Source organism: Diabrotica virgifera, chromosome 6 (genome assembly GCF_917563875.1).
Source record: "Diabrotica virgifera virgifera chromosome 6, PGI_DIABVI_V3a".
NCBI classification, from domain to species: Eukaryota; Metazoa; Arthropoda; class Insecta; order Coleoptera; family Chrysomelidae; genus Diabrotica; species Diabrotica virgifera.
In genome coordinates this window covers 84,519,852-84,536,610 of record NC_065448.1, presented here as the reverse complement: position 1 = coordinate 84,536,610, position 16,759 = coordinate 84,519,852, and the positions used below count along the sequence as shown (strand labels likewise).

At 30.3% G+C, this 16,759-nt stretch overlaps 4 long non-coding RNA genes across 4 annotated transcripts; 2 read left to right on the top strand and 2 right to left on the bottom strand.

Moving 5' to 3' along the window:
* Positions 1–1,155: 1,155 nt before the first annotated feature.
* On the top strand, positions 1,156–4,985 carry LOC126886547 (uncharacterized). Its single transcript, XR_007698680.1, has 2 exons — positions 1,156–1,465; positions 3,960–4,985. It is a non-coding gene; the product is annotated as an uncharacterized LOC126886547 (long non-coding RNA).
* LOC126886524 (uncharacterized) lies at positions 4,972–7,441 on the bottom strand. Its single transcript, XR_007698656.1, has 2 exons — positions 6,256–7,441; positions 4,972–5,254 (listed from the first exon to the last, which is right to left on the bottom strand). It is a non-coding gene; the product is annotated as an uncharacterized LOC126886524 (long non-coding RNA).
* A 405-nt stretch (positions 7,442–7,846) lies between these two features.
* LOC126886529 (uncharacterized) lies at positions 7,847–9,938 on the top strand. Its single transcript, XR_007698662.1, has 2 exons — positions 7,847–8,037; positions 8,254–9,938. It is a non-coding gene; the product is annotated as an uncharacterized LOC126886529 (long non-coding RNA).
* Positions 9,939–14,506: 4,568 nt separating this feature from the next.
* Positions 14,507–15,170, bottom strand: LOC126886528 (uncharacterized). Its single transcript, XR_007698661.1, has 2 exons — positions 14,646–15,170; positions 14,507–14,589 (listed from the first exon to the last, which is right to left on the bottom strand). It is a non-coding gene; the product is annotated as an uncharacterized LOC126886528 (long non-coding RNA).
* Between the last annotated feature and the right edge of the window lie 1,589 nt (positions 15,171–16,759).

The following is a 16,759-nucleotide window of genomic DNA, read 5'->3' as shown; positions in this document are numbered from 1 at the left end:
CAAGCCACTTTCACAAAATTTCTTACAGTTCTTGTACATATATGTATATAGGTCTGGCTCCAGCGTATGAAAAAAAAGTTGATTAAGCAAGCTGAAAATTTGTTAATAGCTTAAGGGTGTCTAGTCGGACAAACTTTGATATATAGGAAAAGGGGTTTTAATTGTGGAACAGGTTAAAAATTTGGAACTGTCAGACCACTAAAACGTCACCTGTATTTTGTCCGACAGAACTTCCAATTGAATTGTTACCCTTTCATTAAACTCTCATGCAAAAATCAGGTTGCTATTTATCACCAAATGAGAATTATAAATGAGTGGAACACGTAGAATATGTCAAATGACAGGAATTATAGCAGGTGATAAATAGCAGTCTGATTTTTGCATGAAAGTTTAATGAAAGGGTAACAAATCAATTGGAAGTTCTTTTGGACAAAATACATGTGACGTTTTCGTGGTCTGACCGTTCCAAATTTTTAACCTGTTCCACAATTAAAATTTCCAGTGTTCCCATATATCAAAGTTTGTCCGACTAGACACCCTTAACCTATTAACAAATTTTCAGCTTGCTATTAATCAATTGTTTTTTCATACGCGGGATCCTGACCTAATAGCTTAAACGCTTGAATAAACTTATTTTAGCTTGAGCTTTATCATGTATGTATATTAGTAAGACAAAAATTAAACTTGAAAATATATGTATAACGCACGCAGTTACTGACTACCTTTAATGATTAAATTAATATATTACTAATCATTATATTATGATTGTGTCACATTGTGTGCTGGCACAATGCATCGACTTTTTTAAATTTACCGCGCATTGACTGTTACCCGTACAATTGGCAACGTTGGATCAAGTGTGCGAATTAAGGTTTCGTGTTTCTATTAGTTCCTTAGACAAGGAAAGAGAGAGGACGAGTAATCCTATGACCAAAAGTGAAGCCAAACTGACACCAGTGGTGGGATCACGATCAGTAGAATGGTAGAATGCTGACGTCACAAAAATAATTCTACAATCGACAATTTTGGTATCACGTTAACACGCTTGGGAAAGTAGAATCGGTGCTCGACAATGTTCGGATATTCTACTCATAGAGGTATATATTAACATAGAGTGAGCCCTCACTCCGCCACCACTGACGACACGATCTCTTCGACTGGTTTGCGGTATCTCTTTCTAGCACAATGTATCGAGAAACATAACATGAAACTAAGTGGGGGTACGGGACGGCAAGTGAAATAAGGAGAATTACTTTATTCTTCTTTTTTCTTTAATTATTATGACAAGTGACAAGACAACATAACCCAAATAATTTAATCCGGCCCTATTTCTATTTTTGAACAAAATGTTGGAAATATCTTAGTTTATTTTTAGTTCTAGCTTATTTATGGCTAGATTGAAAATCTGAATTTTCTAATATTGGTTCATGATTATCATCAGGGACTTGATTCGGTTCTTAAACAGGTAAATTTTCTGTCTCATCTGATATTGATTTGGTAGTGGAATTCTTTAGTGTATTATTTGGACTTTCATTTTCATCTTAATCACTATTGTGATTCAATAATTTTAGGTCACTTTTAGGAGCTGAGTACTTCGTTGCAACTGTACTTTTCTTTCTGTTTGGATACTGCATTAAGGCATAATCTACATTGGCTTCTAAAAGATAATCCTTTTCAACTAAAGGATCAAACTTACTCATTCATACAAATTTTCTTAGTAATACTTTGTCTGAATCTTTCATGAAGAAATAGAATTTCTGCTAGTTGATCTTCATTGATAAGTAAACACATGTTCATGATGTGTACAATTGGTTGCTGTAGACAGTAAACTTCATATAGAGTGCAGAGCATCTGGTATATAGAACATTTTTCCATTTAGTGATGTCTAAATTTCTGGTTTTCAATGCTAGATTCACTGCTTTCCATATAACTCCATTGTATCTTTTAACTTAACCATTTCCTTCAATATGGTGTTGTTCTACTTGAAGATATTCCTTTAGAGTGTAGGTAATTAATAAATTCTTGGTAAGTCAAGCTAGTCCCCCTGTCTGACTGGACGTATCTTAGCATGGAAATCTTGAAAATTCATCAATTTTTTTTTGTTCAGAATCTGTGAGGATACGTGAGAAAAAAGTAACGGGTCTTCCAGATTGACTCAGCATGATAGCAATAGCAAATTCATTCATGTATCTGTTTCAACAATGAGAATTTATTTTTCATTAATTACTGTCCATAGAAGTACAATATTGTATATCCCAAAATATTTATAGCTTTTGATTGTAGTGACATTTATTTTGATTTAAAGTTAACCCATATTTTTTAACGGCATTTAAAAACTTCAAATCATAGCTATCTTGATCCTCACCACTAACTGTTACGTCATCTAAATAAGCGTAAACCCCTTGTAGATTTTCTTTTTTATTGATAGAATCAATGGCTCTCTAAAAATATGATACTCCATTGGTCACCCCAAGAGGAATACGACAAAATTGGTAAAGGCATCCACTTTCCTCAAAAGCTGTACATGGTTTGTCAGATTCATGAATTGGCTATTCTCATTTAAAAAAATATTTGATTACGTCATCACGCCCAGATGGATGACGTCACTAGTATGTTGTATACAGTAGAACCCCGAAAATCCGAACTAATTGGGGGGACAGCCTGTTTGGATTATTCGAAAGTCAGCCTAACCAGTAATTCAAAGCTCTCCTGCAAAACGTGTAACCTGGCTATGAGAAAACCGAAGTAAATTTATGTTTAACCTTTATAAGCACTACATATAAAGTACCTACGTATTTATTTTTAAGAAATTTTAAATGTCAAAGTCCTACGAATCCAATATTGTTCAATTTTCTGGTTATACTTTGTATAATAAACATGTATTTAAGTTTTTGTCTTGAATTTAAAAAAAAATCACTTTCCGTTAGTTTGGATTTGCAGGGTTCTACTGTATGTCAAAAATATATATGAGGGGGGCAAAATATATTGAATAACCCTGTACATCAAGAAATTTACTACCAACGTCTCTGTTACTGAATATATCACTAAGTACAGGGCAACCTATTTAAAACTTAAAAAATCAGCTAAAAAATTAAACTATCAAAATCATCTGAGAAGCTTTAAAAGTGTTGCAAAAGAAATTTGGTCCATAATAAACAATCTTCTTCGAAATCAAACTCACAAAGCTCAAACATTTTCCCTTCCAGACCATGAATACTTTATTAATGTGAGTAAAATTATAACATCAACTATTTTGTCACAAGAGATCAATTTTGTTAAGATCCGATTTCCTATCTCCCTAATTCAAGAAAGGTCTCAAATTCATTATTTATAAGACTAGTTGATTAATCTGAACTGATCCAAACAATCAATAGTATCAAAAGCAAATCTTCCTGTAGTACTGATGGACTATCCATAAAAATTGTCTCAAATCTCCCAGAAAATGTGTTGGGAGTCCGCATCCCACTAATGACTCTTTTAAGGGGCTATCCTAGTGTAAAAGAACGAAATTCACATACTTTTTTTGGGAATATCTAAAATAAAAAGTACTGTACCAATTGTTTTGAAAATTTGCATGACTATTTATTATAAAAAGAAGTACAAGTAAAACAATTTTCATAAAAAAAAATAATGAAAATTTAACGATTTATGCCCTATCTACTGGCACAGTGAAAATAAAAAACATGGCTCCACTGCTGCAGCGATTGGGACTAATAGAGATCCTGAATTATAAAATTGCAAATACATATTGATTATTGAAATATTAGTTATTTCCTATACCATCAATTAGGATTTTTGGAAAAATGACGAAGTGTTGAAATTTTTTTAAATTAGCTAGAACATTTTCAGTTTCAAAAACCGCCAAATTGACATTTTTTATCCGATTAAAAAAATCCCTATTTGATGGTGTAGAAAATAACCTATATTTCAATAATAACTTTTGATATTTTATGTTTCAGGATCTCTTTTAGTCCCAATCACTGCAGCAGTGGAGCTATGTTTTTATTTTCACGGTGCTAGCAGATGGCGAATAAATCGTTTAATTTTCAATATTTTTTTATGAAAATTGTTTCACATGTACTTTTTATAACAAATGTTCAGTAGTAATAACCAGAGGACATTGATAATTGTTCGAAAAATTTTTATAACAGATTTCGAAAGCTTGTTTCTTGGAAACAGACCGACGCTGTAGGCGGAGGTCTGTTGCCTGTAAGCAACAAGCTTGAGAAAGTTGTTAAAAAATTTTTGAGCATTTATCAATGTTCGAGGGTTATTCGGATAGAAAATTTTTTGCTGATATAAAATTAATAATAATTTCATTAATATTCTCATCACTATTACAACCAAATCGTGACATTTTGAAATATTGAATATTTGAAATGTCAAAATTGAAATGAAACGAAATGTAGGTATCCATAGCTACATGATTGAGTGAAAACAGCCCATGGGATCTGTTTTCAGTATAATGTTGGTTTTATTGGTTGTATTCAATCAGATGACCACAAATTAATTGATTTCATTGGATTTCTAATTGAGCAAAAAATTTTCAAAATAATTGGTACAGTACTTTTTATTTTAGAAATTCCCAAAAAAGTATATGAATTTCATACTTTTACACTAGGATAGCCCCTTAAGAAAGGTAAATTTCTAGAGCTGCCTAAAGACAGCCATCATTATTCCTCTTCATAAGGGTGGTGAAAAATCTAATGCCTGCAATTATAGACCTATTGCATTACTACTGGTACTCTCAAATAGGACTCATATTACACAAGTATAAAAACTTGTTGCTGGTATGAGCACATTGTGTAAATGTTAGGATTTAAAGAGGATATAAAAACCTTCAATACAATTATGAGCGTTAGTCTCTTTATATCCTAACATTTTTTTTGTTATTGTTTTAGTTTATTATTGTTTTTTATGACTCTGTAAGTTTTGTGTATAAATTGTACAATTTTCCATGACAATAAAGCATTTTTCTATTCTAAGTTGTCTATTTGTTAAACCAAAGCATTGATTATTATTACAAAATATTAATATAATCAATTAAATAATAATATTAATCTCACAAACAATATAGGAAGTATAGTTAAAAAGAATAAACATAGTAATCCACAAGGAAATAAATCTGCACATAGCTATAGCCCAAAGTAACTTCTGTTGTTTATCCAAATCTTCAATAGTCAAAAACATTTGTGTAAAATTAGATTCCAGCAGTTTCTCCTTTTCCTACATTTAAAATAGCTGGTGTTTATTCCTAAAAACAACAAATACATAAATAAAAACTCTAAATTGTATACCATAAAAAAATCATACAAATATGACAAAATATCACAAGAGTATTTTAACATTATTTAAGGACAATTGCCATAATAAGCCACAACAAAAATGTATTAAGCGAAAAAGCTATAGAGCTGAAACAGGAAGTTGCTATGTTTGGTCTATATATTAATGAAAGTAAAAAAAAATACCTAAATGGAATATAACAACGGGTTCTTATCGGTAATAAGAAGTGTTTTTATGCATACAAAGACGTAATGAAAAGTAAGTTACTGTTACTGAATCGTGAGTATAAGCTTAGAATCTACAAAACAGTAATTACACCAGTGGTCACATATGGATGTGAAATGTGGACCATCTCGACCACTAATGAAAATCAACTGAGAATATTTGAGCGTAAAATACTAAGGAACATATTTGGACCAACACATTGTAAAGATGGTTCATGGATAATTAAAATGAACCACAAGCTGAATGAACTAATGCAGAGCGCAGATATTGTTAGATTTGTAAAGTGTCAAAGACTAAACTTTCTTGGTCGCTTAGCAAAAATGTCAGATAATCGAGCTGTGATGTCAGAGATGGAAGCCCCAAGGAAATATAACAAGAGGAAGGCCCTGTAACAGATGGATAGACGATGTAGAGAAGGATCTTAAAACCATAAATATCAGGCAGTGGTGCAGGAAAGTAGCAACAGGGCAGAATAGAAGAATGCTGTTAAGCAGGCAAAGATTTACAAATGGTTGTAGTGTCATTAGAAGAAGAAGATTTAAGGACAGTTTAGGCAGGCTATATGCATTAAGGCATTATTAAGCTTTGCATTTAACCATATTGTAATACACTATATCTTACATGGTCAAGCATGATTTTCTTTACATAACCCTTGTTCTAAACTAGAACGGAATTGGTAAGTACATATATATTTTTATTGTAGACATTTTAAAAACTTATTACTTAGTTGAATTACTTTAAACTTACCACTTATAAAATGTTTACTACATACTCTCATATTTTAATTTGTGGTCTGTTCTCTTTATTGCTTTTATCCAATGTTCCTGCCTTTGTTTGGATAAAATTCATTTAAATGTATTGCATGGGGGAAATGTATAGCCTTGGGAACAGTAAAAAGTGAGGATTTTATCCCTGTCTGTCCTATTCCCGCAATTTACAGGCTTCTCAAGAAAGCCCTTGCTACAAGTCGGTCAAACACAAGGAAAGGTGTTTTTTCTTTTTTGCACACAAACAAATTGACACAAACTGATAATTACTATGGGATAATTCAGTTCTGTAGGCTATAAACAACTTTATATTTAATTTACTATCACAATTTCGCTGCACAATTAACAATAAAAAACAAAACCAAACAGAATATTCGTCTAACATCTACAAATAAATGTCCAATGTAAACAGTGACTAAATAAAAATAACAGGAAAGACATCAGCACTTGCGTCTAGAGAAAACCAAATACTTTGCTTCGGAGCTTCTAGACAATTGACAGTTCTCTGGATTTGGCGGGCAATTTGAAAAGTATATATATTGTACCTATACTACTTATACATCATATACAACTTATACATCATTGAGTTTAAGACAGTAAATGAAAAACCTCACTGCGCTTGGTAGATTATATATATATAAATGTAAATGAAATTCAAAATATACTTATTAACCTAATTATATAGTACTTATTAGCAATATTTTAAATAAAAAACTTTGTCATGTAGGTACCTTATAATAATATGTACCTATATGTATAGGATATGTTACTTATAGTTCGGTACCTCTTGGGGACTTAGCAATTTTACCAGTATTTTGAATTTCTCTATAAAATAATTAACCATAGGAAAGTTATAAATTACAGTCAAATAATTAACCATATTATAAAAGTTATATTATTACCAGATCAAAAACAGTAGGTACCTACTACCAAAGAAAAACATAAATATTTCACATAATAAAAATGTTCTTAAACAAAAATGATTGTTTTCAATTAATAAGAAAAAGCCTTAAAGGCAAATTTAGGGTTTAAACAAACCATCTATTAGAGAAATTCAAAATACGGGTGTAAAATTTCTAAGTCCCCAATAATTGTAACTGTCAATTGTCTAGAAGCTCCGAAGCCAAAGTATTTGGTTTTCGCTAACCGCAAGTGACATCAGCTAACTTCGTACTTCTCCTAACTTAAAAATGACGTTTATCATACTGTCGCAGCTTTACTATGTGTAAGAGTGAAGTAGCACTAATCCAAAGAAAAAAGATGGTGTCGTCACTTCGCTCCGAATGACACTCTCTCTATGTCAATATATACCTCTATGATTCTACTAGCCGTGTTAAAAATATCGCTTCTTCTTCTTAAAAATATTGCTGTTTGACGTGTGGTTGTCTTTATTTTGTGGTGGTTGTATTCAAAAAGCTAACCTAAAGAAAGATTATTATTTGTGATTATTTTCAATTTGTATATTTTTGTCTTGGGTTGTTTGGAACTATTTTATTAGAAATCACTAAATTTTTGAATTTTACCTGTGACTAGGGAACATTGTTATATTAAGGTATTTTTATGTAGGTATTTTTTCTATAAATTCCTGTTACTGTAAAGGAAAAATAACACAATAAGTTGTAGGTTCATATCACTTATTAATTATTATTAATATATTTTGATGTTTATATTAAATACCGATATAGTTCGACGTTCAGATGCTTCCTGCTCGGATACTTGGTCATATACAAAGAAATGAGCAATTAAGAAATGAAATAAATAGGTATAATATAGAGGAGAATAATGAGAAGGGAAAGTGATGCAGTTACTTTAGGAGTTTGTAGATCTATTTATATCAACAACAGACATAGTGAACTATTTAATTATTAATTATTATTAATATATTTTGATGTTTATATTAAATACTGATATAGTTTGACGTTTAGATGCTTCCTGCTCATATACAAAGAAATGAGCAATTAAGAAACGAAATAAATAGGTATAATATAGAGGAGAATAATGAGAAGGGAAAGTGATGCATTTACTTTAGGAGTTTGTAGATTTATTTATATTAACAACAGACATGGTGAACTATTTTTTTGAGAGGCTTATACCTCATAATATGTGATAATCCGTTCATCCAAGCAGTGTTGAGCCTTCACTGTAAATTTTTACCTCACTTATTTTTATGCAATAAGTTCCTATCAAAGAGTAGTCGGTCAGAGCTATCAGTTCATTTTCAAACAAATTAAGTCAAAACATAAAGTGAAATGAACGTTGATGTGTATATACATTTTGTATACTAATATACTAAGCACATCGGCGTACGTTTCACTTTATGCCTATATATAACTACTATATCAATTGCCTAAAATACTGTTAGCATCCGTTTAAATGATGTAACAAATTTAACACTTGAGCATCTAAGTGAAGAGTCGATTATCTTTCCTACTACATTCGTTCAAAAAGAGAATTTTAAAAGAAAATTTATGCAGTGTAGGGGTCATAGTTTGCACACATGTTGCTATAATTGCTCCAACGGAACGGGAACATAACTATCTTAATAGAAAAGTTATCTTTCTAAAAATGTAGAAATTGTAACACTCGTTATATAACACTACTTACTTGTAATATTATATTATGTACTATATGCTGCCAATAATCAATTTATAAAAATAATGTATTATCACATAATATATTATATTGCAAATATCATAAAAATTTGTAGTATTTGTTGATATTTGTGTTGAAAAAACTTTGACTAACAAAATAAAGAATAAGTAAAAAATTACAATCTTTTAGGCGTGTGATCCAGACTTAAAAATTTTAAACATCGATGCTAGATGGGGAGGTGCAACACATGATGTGGAGAAACTCAAATGTAAAACTTTTTTGCAGCAGATCGTTTAAAATAGAGATCAAAGCATTTTCCATTTCTATTCTGGCAAAGATTACTTTCACTTCTTAGTTATCTTTGCTGGACGGTGAAGCTTTATATCTTATTATGAAGTATTTTGAACATAAAACTTTTGTTTTATGGATGCATTGATCAAATATCTTAAAGAAATGTTTATTTAAAGTTTCATAATAATTTTTATAAGTAGTTTAATATTATTACTTATTTTTGCACTAGAAATAATAATTGTAAAGCTTCATTGACTAATGGCCAGTTTCACCAAAGATGAATAGTAGTTTATTCCATGAATAAAATTATTCAACTGATAAAACTGACACAACTATGTTTCTCTAACGTCAAATAGTACTTATTTTATTTATTTATCAAATAAATAGTTACTCTTCAAATGAATTGACGAGTTAATCTCACTTTAAATATCTATATAAAGAAAATTTGTCAATTTAATTTTAAATTATCAAACTATTCACTGATTTATTTGTTGTTGGTGAAACTGGCCATAGAGAGTAAAATTGCATTATTTTTCAATTTACATAAATTTGTGGTTTATTTGTGATTTATTCTTTGTTCTTATTTTAGTCTTGGTATGAAACAATGTTAAGACAATACTGTGTGCTTTTTCAGTCCTATGAAAGAAAATGTTTTGGATGTAACAGAGAAGTACTACAACTTTGTTATGAAGATTTGTCTTTATGTTATTTTTATAATGTTCATGGATTATATTTGTTTTTATGTTTTCTTCAGTTTAAATAAAGTTTATGTTTTACCCATTATTGATTTTTATTTCAACCTGAAAATTATAATGATAATAGTAAGAGGATTCTGAGGTTTTTCTGCAGAAACAATGCATTTTTTGAGAAAAAATATTTCACAAAAATTAAGGTTAATTTTGTAAAAGTCAGACTGTCCTCTGTAGTTAATTTACATATATTTTTATATTGTTCTGAAGCTGCTTCTTTGTGATATCGTATGCAATATACTATTTTATTGTGAAATAATCCACGATTTAGTTAAAAATAAAATTTATTAACGTTTCAACTTCCAAGTCGGAAATCGTTATTGAAATACAAAATCTTAATTAATATTTTAGTACTCATTAATAAGTTGAATAAAAATTGATTACTTATATTAATTTATATTTTATATTTCGATAACTGCTTCGGAAGTGGAAGTTAAAACGTCAATAAATTTAATTTTTCACTTAAATTGTGGCTTTTTCCCAATAAAATAGTAAATCATATATTTTTATTAACTAAACTTATGCCTGGTAGCACCAACAAATCTTAAACTCAGCTCAGCTCATAGATATGGCCGCTTTAAGTTTCACTCACATTGCACCATAATTTTCGATTCTTGTCTAAATAAATAAATAAATTAAATAATCCATTGTGCCAAGCTGAAAACTGATCTAAGACTCAATGATGCCACACATACATATATTTCGCAATCTGAGCTTAAGGCACGTCTAAAGTTTAAGATCTGTTGGTGCAACCAGGCATTAAACATCTTTATATAGGTAAGCTTTCAGAATACAAATAATGTGCAAAAGAATAAGCATTTTAAATTTTAATCAAAAGATTAAATTCAAACAAATTTTTATAAAAAAAACTACAAATAATTTAAATAACTTATTAAAAACAATCACAGTGAAGGTCAAACTTTTTTTTATCTGCATCAACCACTAGGGTTATTAGTGGTAGGTTTATATATTTACTATAAGTATGGGTTGTTAAACAGTATATAAAATCAAAATGTACCTACAATTATGTAGAAAAAAGTTTTATTCATCTAAGAAACATACAGTGTAAGTAGATACATTCACCAATCTATTTTGAGACAAAATTCTATTCTGTAGAGGTTTAAGGTACCAGTATCACGAAGAAATAAAGTTGATGTCTCCAAATAAAGGAAAGCCAAACATGTTATTTAGGTTTGTTGCTTGGTTATCCTGCTATTAGTTATCTCAAAATAAAAACTAATTATATTTTTGAAAAAACAGTCACTATGAAAAACCACGAGAAACTTTCTTTACATGTCTATGAGGAAAACCGTTGATTGAAATATTATGTAAAACATATTAGTGAACAATAAACAAGACAAAAAATACGGAAGCGGGAAAAATAAATATCTGTCATATTGCCATATTGGTTCTGTTTTTGTTTATTAACATGAGAAAGAAAGAGATTAACCGTCCTTTCTACAGCTAAGAAGTGGTAGTTTGAGGAGGATTTTTATTCTACAAGGGTGGGGATAAAATTCGACTGGAAACGACCATTCTATTCATCGTGATACCAAATTTACGCTTGCAGGCGATAATCGACGGTTGCTAGGCAACGTGACGTCAGCATTCTACCATTCTACCGATCGTGATCCCACCGCAGAGATTTTGATCATCGACGTATCTTTGGGGTATTGTTATGCATTGAGTATTTAAAATAAAAACATGAAATGTATTTAAAATGAAGAATTTGTGTACGGTAAATGTTTTATTAAGTTTCTCATATTACGTACATATGTTTCAATACATACATATGTTTTTATTACGAATTTTAGATGATGATTTACTTTTTACTTTTGCGTTCATCAAACAGAGAGCTTGGAATCGGATTGGAAGCTCTTTTACTTTTACTAATAGTGAACGGTGCGCTGAATTAATCGGATTGGAAGCGCTCGCCATTTTATTCAGCCTTAAATTTGTTATTGTGCTGTGATAGCTGAATCCCGCCAACTTTAAAATTAAGTTCAAAGTAAAATGGATAATTTAATTAAAATTGAATATAAATACAATAATTATTGTATGTAATTTATTGTAAATATTTGTAGTTCTTATTTTAGTATTATTAATATGTATCCTATATATAGTTATTATCTAAATTAAGTTAGAAATATTTGTGTTTTTTTATTTATATAGTTACTAGAAATATTAACACAATATCTGTATAGTAGGTACCTAAATACCTCATTTATTTTCCAACAATCCAGTTTTTGATTGATTCACAAATCTTATAAAAATTGGTATGATTGCATACCAACTATTTGTAATTAATATTTACCTACAATAAAATTAAATTTAATATAGGTAGGTAGGTACCTATACAATAATACACCATATTAGTTATTTTCAATAATATTTCCAATTTTTTATTCTTCTTCACCCACCGTTATGTTATTAATTTCTTTATTTAGCATACCTACTCAATATTGCATTTATCCAGAACATTATTGCCTTCTATATTATAAAATTGTGTAAAACACAATGTTCGTTAATCGAATATTTTCTGTATCAAATTTTAATTCTCTAAATTTGCATTTTATTAGTTCAAACCTTTCTACAGCTGACCGAATCTTTAATTTATTATCAAAATTTTCTTGTTCTTGTAGTAAACGTTTATTATTCTGGTAAGATTTCATTAAGTTAAGTATCTAGATATGCCGAATTTTGAATGAGATTTATATTCGCTGGTAAAATGGAATCTGCTCGAGTTAAATAGTTAATAGGCCTGGATCCTGCATACCAAAAGAAAGTTTATTAATAGCAAGCTGAAAATTTGTTATTAGCTTAACGGTGTCTAGTCGGACAAACTTTGATGTTTTAATTTAAAACAAACACTGGAACGGGAAGTTTTAATTGTTGAACAGGTTACAGGTTTCGAACGTCAGACTACAAAAACGTCTCATGTGTTGTGTCGGACAGAACTTCCAATTGATTTGCTACTATTTCATTAGCATGCAAAATTAGACTGCTATTTATCACCAATATAATTCCTATCCTCTGACATGTTCTACGTGTCGGAATTATTAAAATGCCCAACATAGAGAGAGACATACTTTATTGATACAATGTACCAAAAGGCCATCGACCAAAGTCTTTCAGCCAACTGCCCAACATATTTTTCGGACAAAAATTTTTTCATATATTATAATATACAAAGTTTGCTATTGAATAAACTTAAAAACAACCTGCTAGTTTTCACAATCATAAACTTGTCAGGATGGCACGTTCCACAATTAAGGCTTCCCCTGTTCCAGTGTTTCTATACATCAAAGTGTGTCCAACTAGACACCGTTAAGCTATTAACAAATTTGAGCTTGCTATTAATCAACTTTTTTTTGGTATGCGGGATCCAGGCCTAGGTACGAAATTTTTAAAAGTAGACGTTTTAAAAAAAATTTAATTATACAGTTTAAACAGCTTTTTCAAAACTATTTACAATCATATTATTTGTTGTCATTTCATGGAATTAGGCATAATCCAAATTTAATATAAGTACTATGAAAAAAGAACTAGAGGGAGATATATCTATTTTTTAATACGATTCTTTGATCACAACCAACTAACTCTTGAGATAAACTGGGAATGCAGTAGACATCCCTTTATGATGCTCATACAGAAGCACATTTCCAAGCAATCTTACATTACAAAGTTGTTGCTGGCATCCTATAAAGGGAAAAAATAATTATTTTGCATGGTTACGTTATCTTGAAGCTGTATTCGATAAAAAATTCTGAAACGAGAAAGCTCACTTTAATACTTATCCGGGCAAGACATTTTACTTCCATATAAAAGACATGGCATTTCGGGCCTATTGAGCCCCACTTGCCCGGATAAGGGTTAAAACAGTAAAAGAAAACGCAGCAGCATAAGGTACTGTTGGTTGGGAGCACTCTGAAGACCACCATGTGTTTGTTGTTCTCTGATAATACCATCAATACAGATAGAATTATTTCTACGAGTATGGCTATGTCAAACGAAATAAGGATTGAGAGACCTTTTAGATGCTCTCAGTGAAACAAATGCAATTTTAGAGCCACAACCAAATACTAGGAACGCTAAGGAAGAAATTCCTCTTATTAAAAAAAGAATGGAGGGACAATTCTTGTTAACAAATTCTGCTTAACACTGGAGGAGGAAGATATATGAAAGGTTGTGTTACAATACATTTAGTTTTTATCTAAGCATGAAAATAAATATTATGACCACATTTGTACTACATTTATTTTCAAACAAACCAGTTTTTTATTGAGTCACAAAAAATTTTTATTGATTACGATTTACAATTAACCCATTCGCAGATACGACTAATATGCATGTACTTACAAAGGGAAATTACTGTCTGCATATGAAGATGTGTCCACAAATGTGTTAATACAATATTTACAATAAAATTATATTATAGAATATTTACAATAAAATTAAACTCAATATACACATTGATATTCAAGATTAGTTATTTCCAATTTTTTGTAATTCTATATTATTTGGGTGAAAATCTTATGTCCAGAGCTCTTTGGCAAACCAAACGTATCCCCAGCAACAAATTCTCTGGTTTACTTAGCATCCACATCATAAACATTAATTTTTTCCAATAGAATTATTCTGTTTTCAAATTGGTGGATATGACCAATACAATTAAATAGTTCCTGGAAATATAACAATATAATATACATGATGTTATTAATTTGTTATATAATTTTACCTGGAAAGTAGTTCTGGACATATGAAAATGTTCTCTAAATTGGATATTGAATTATGGTTTATATATATTTAATTTCATCTCATCCTTCTGGAATAATTTGAGGTAGGTACATCTGCTAAATGTATAACGGCATTTGCTAATTTCGTCCCCAAACAAAAGTTCTTCAAGAATATTATCCATTTTAGTTTAGTTAGACAGTTTCAGTTTTATTTAAAAACAAAACTGTCTAGGTTATAAATTATATAAACAAAGAATAAAAACATAAACAAATGGAACACAGAACACTCTCAATCGAATGTCAAACGTCAGTCGTTCACTAGTAAAAAAACTGTCAGCGTTTCAGCGCAAATTAATCGGATTGCACCATAGAGGTATATATTGGGTGCATTCAGCAGACGCAATCGCTAACTAATCGATTAGTAATCGATTTGTGATTTACATGCTGAATGCCACAATTTATGTGGCATTCAGCAGAAAATCACTAATCGATTAGTTAGCGATTGCGTCTGCTGAATGCACCCAATGACATAGAGAGAGTGTCATTCGGAGCGAAGTGACGACACCATCTTTTTTCTTTGGATTAGTGCTACTTCACTCTTACACATAGTAAAGCTGCGACAGTATAATAAACGTCATTTTTAAGTTAGGAGAAGTATGAAGTTAGCTGATGTCTTTCCTGTTATTTTTATTTTAGTCACTGTTTACATTTATTTGTAATTTGTAGATGTTTTTAGACAAATATTCTGTTTGGTTTTGTTTTTGATTGTTAATTGTGCAGCGAAATTGTGATAGTAAATTAAATATAAAGTTGTTTATCGCCTACAGAACTGAATTATCCCATAGTAATTATCAGTTTGTGTCAATTTGTTTAAAAAAGAAAAAACACCTTTCCTTGTGTTTGACAGACTTGTAGCAAGGGCTTTCTTGTGGATCCTGTAAATTGCGGGAATAGGACAGACAGGGATAAAATCCTCACTTTTTACTATTCCCAAGGCTATACATTTCCCCCATGCAATACATTTAAATGAATTTTATCCAAACAAAGGCAGGAACATTGGATAAAAGCAATAAGGAGAACAGACCTCAAATTAAAATATGAGAGTATACAGTAAACATTTTATAAGTGGTAAGTTTAAAGTAATTCAACTAAGTAATAAGTTTTTGAAATGTCTACAATAATAATATACATGTACTTACCAATTCGGTTCTAGTTTAGAACAAGGGTTATGTAAAGAAAATCATGCTTGATCATGTAAGATATAGTGTATTACAATATGGTTAAATGCAAAGCTTAATAATGCCTTAATGCATATAGCCTGCCTAAACTGTCCTTAAATCTTCTTTAGACTTTACAAATCTAACAATATCTGCGCTCTGCATTAGTTCATTCAGCTTGTGGTTCATTTTAATTCTCCATGAACCATCTCTACAATGTGTTGGTCCAAATATGTTCCTTAGTATTTTACGCTCAAATATTTTTAGTCGATTTTCATTAGTGGTTGAGATGGTCCACATTTCACATCCATATGTGACCACTGGTGTAATTACTGTTTTGTAGATTCTAAGCTTATACTCTAAGCATACTAAGTATGCATAAAAACACTTCTTATTACCGATAAGAATCCGTTGTTATATTTCTTGACAGGTGTTGTTGTCATTTTTTATTATTGAGTCTAGGTAGGGAAAAGTGGAGGCATATTCGTAGGTATGGTTGTCTACCTTCAGATTCTCATGTGGATTCGACTTTGTGCACTCCATATAGGTATTTTTTTTACTTTCATTAATATATAGACCAAACATAGCAACTTCCTGTTTCAGCTCTATAGCTTTTTCGCTTAATACATTTTTGTTGTGGCTTATTATGGCAATTGTCCTTAAATAATGTTAAAATACTCATGTGATATTTTGTCATATTTGTATGATTTTTTTATGGTATACAATTTAGAGTTTTTATTTATGTATTTGTTGTTTTTAGGAATAAACACCAGCTATTTTAAATGTAGGAAAAGGAGAAACTGCTGGAACCTAACTTTACACAAATGTTTTTGACTATTGAAGATTTGGATAAACAACAGAAGTTACTTTGGGCTATAGCTATGTGCAGATTTATTTCA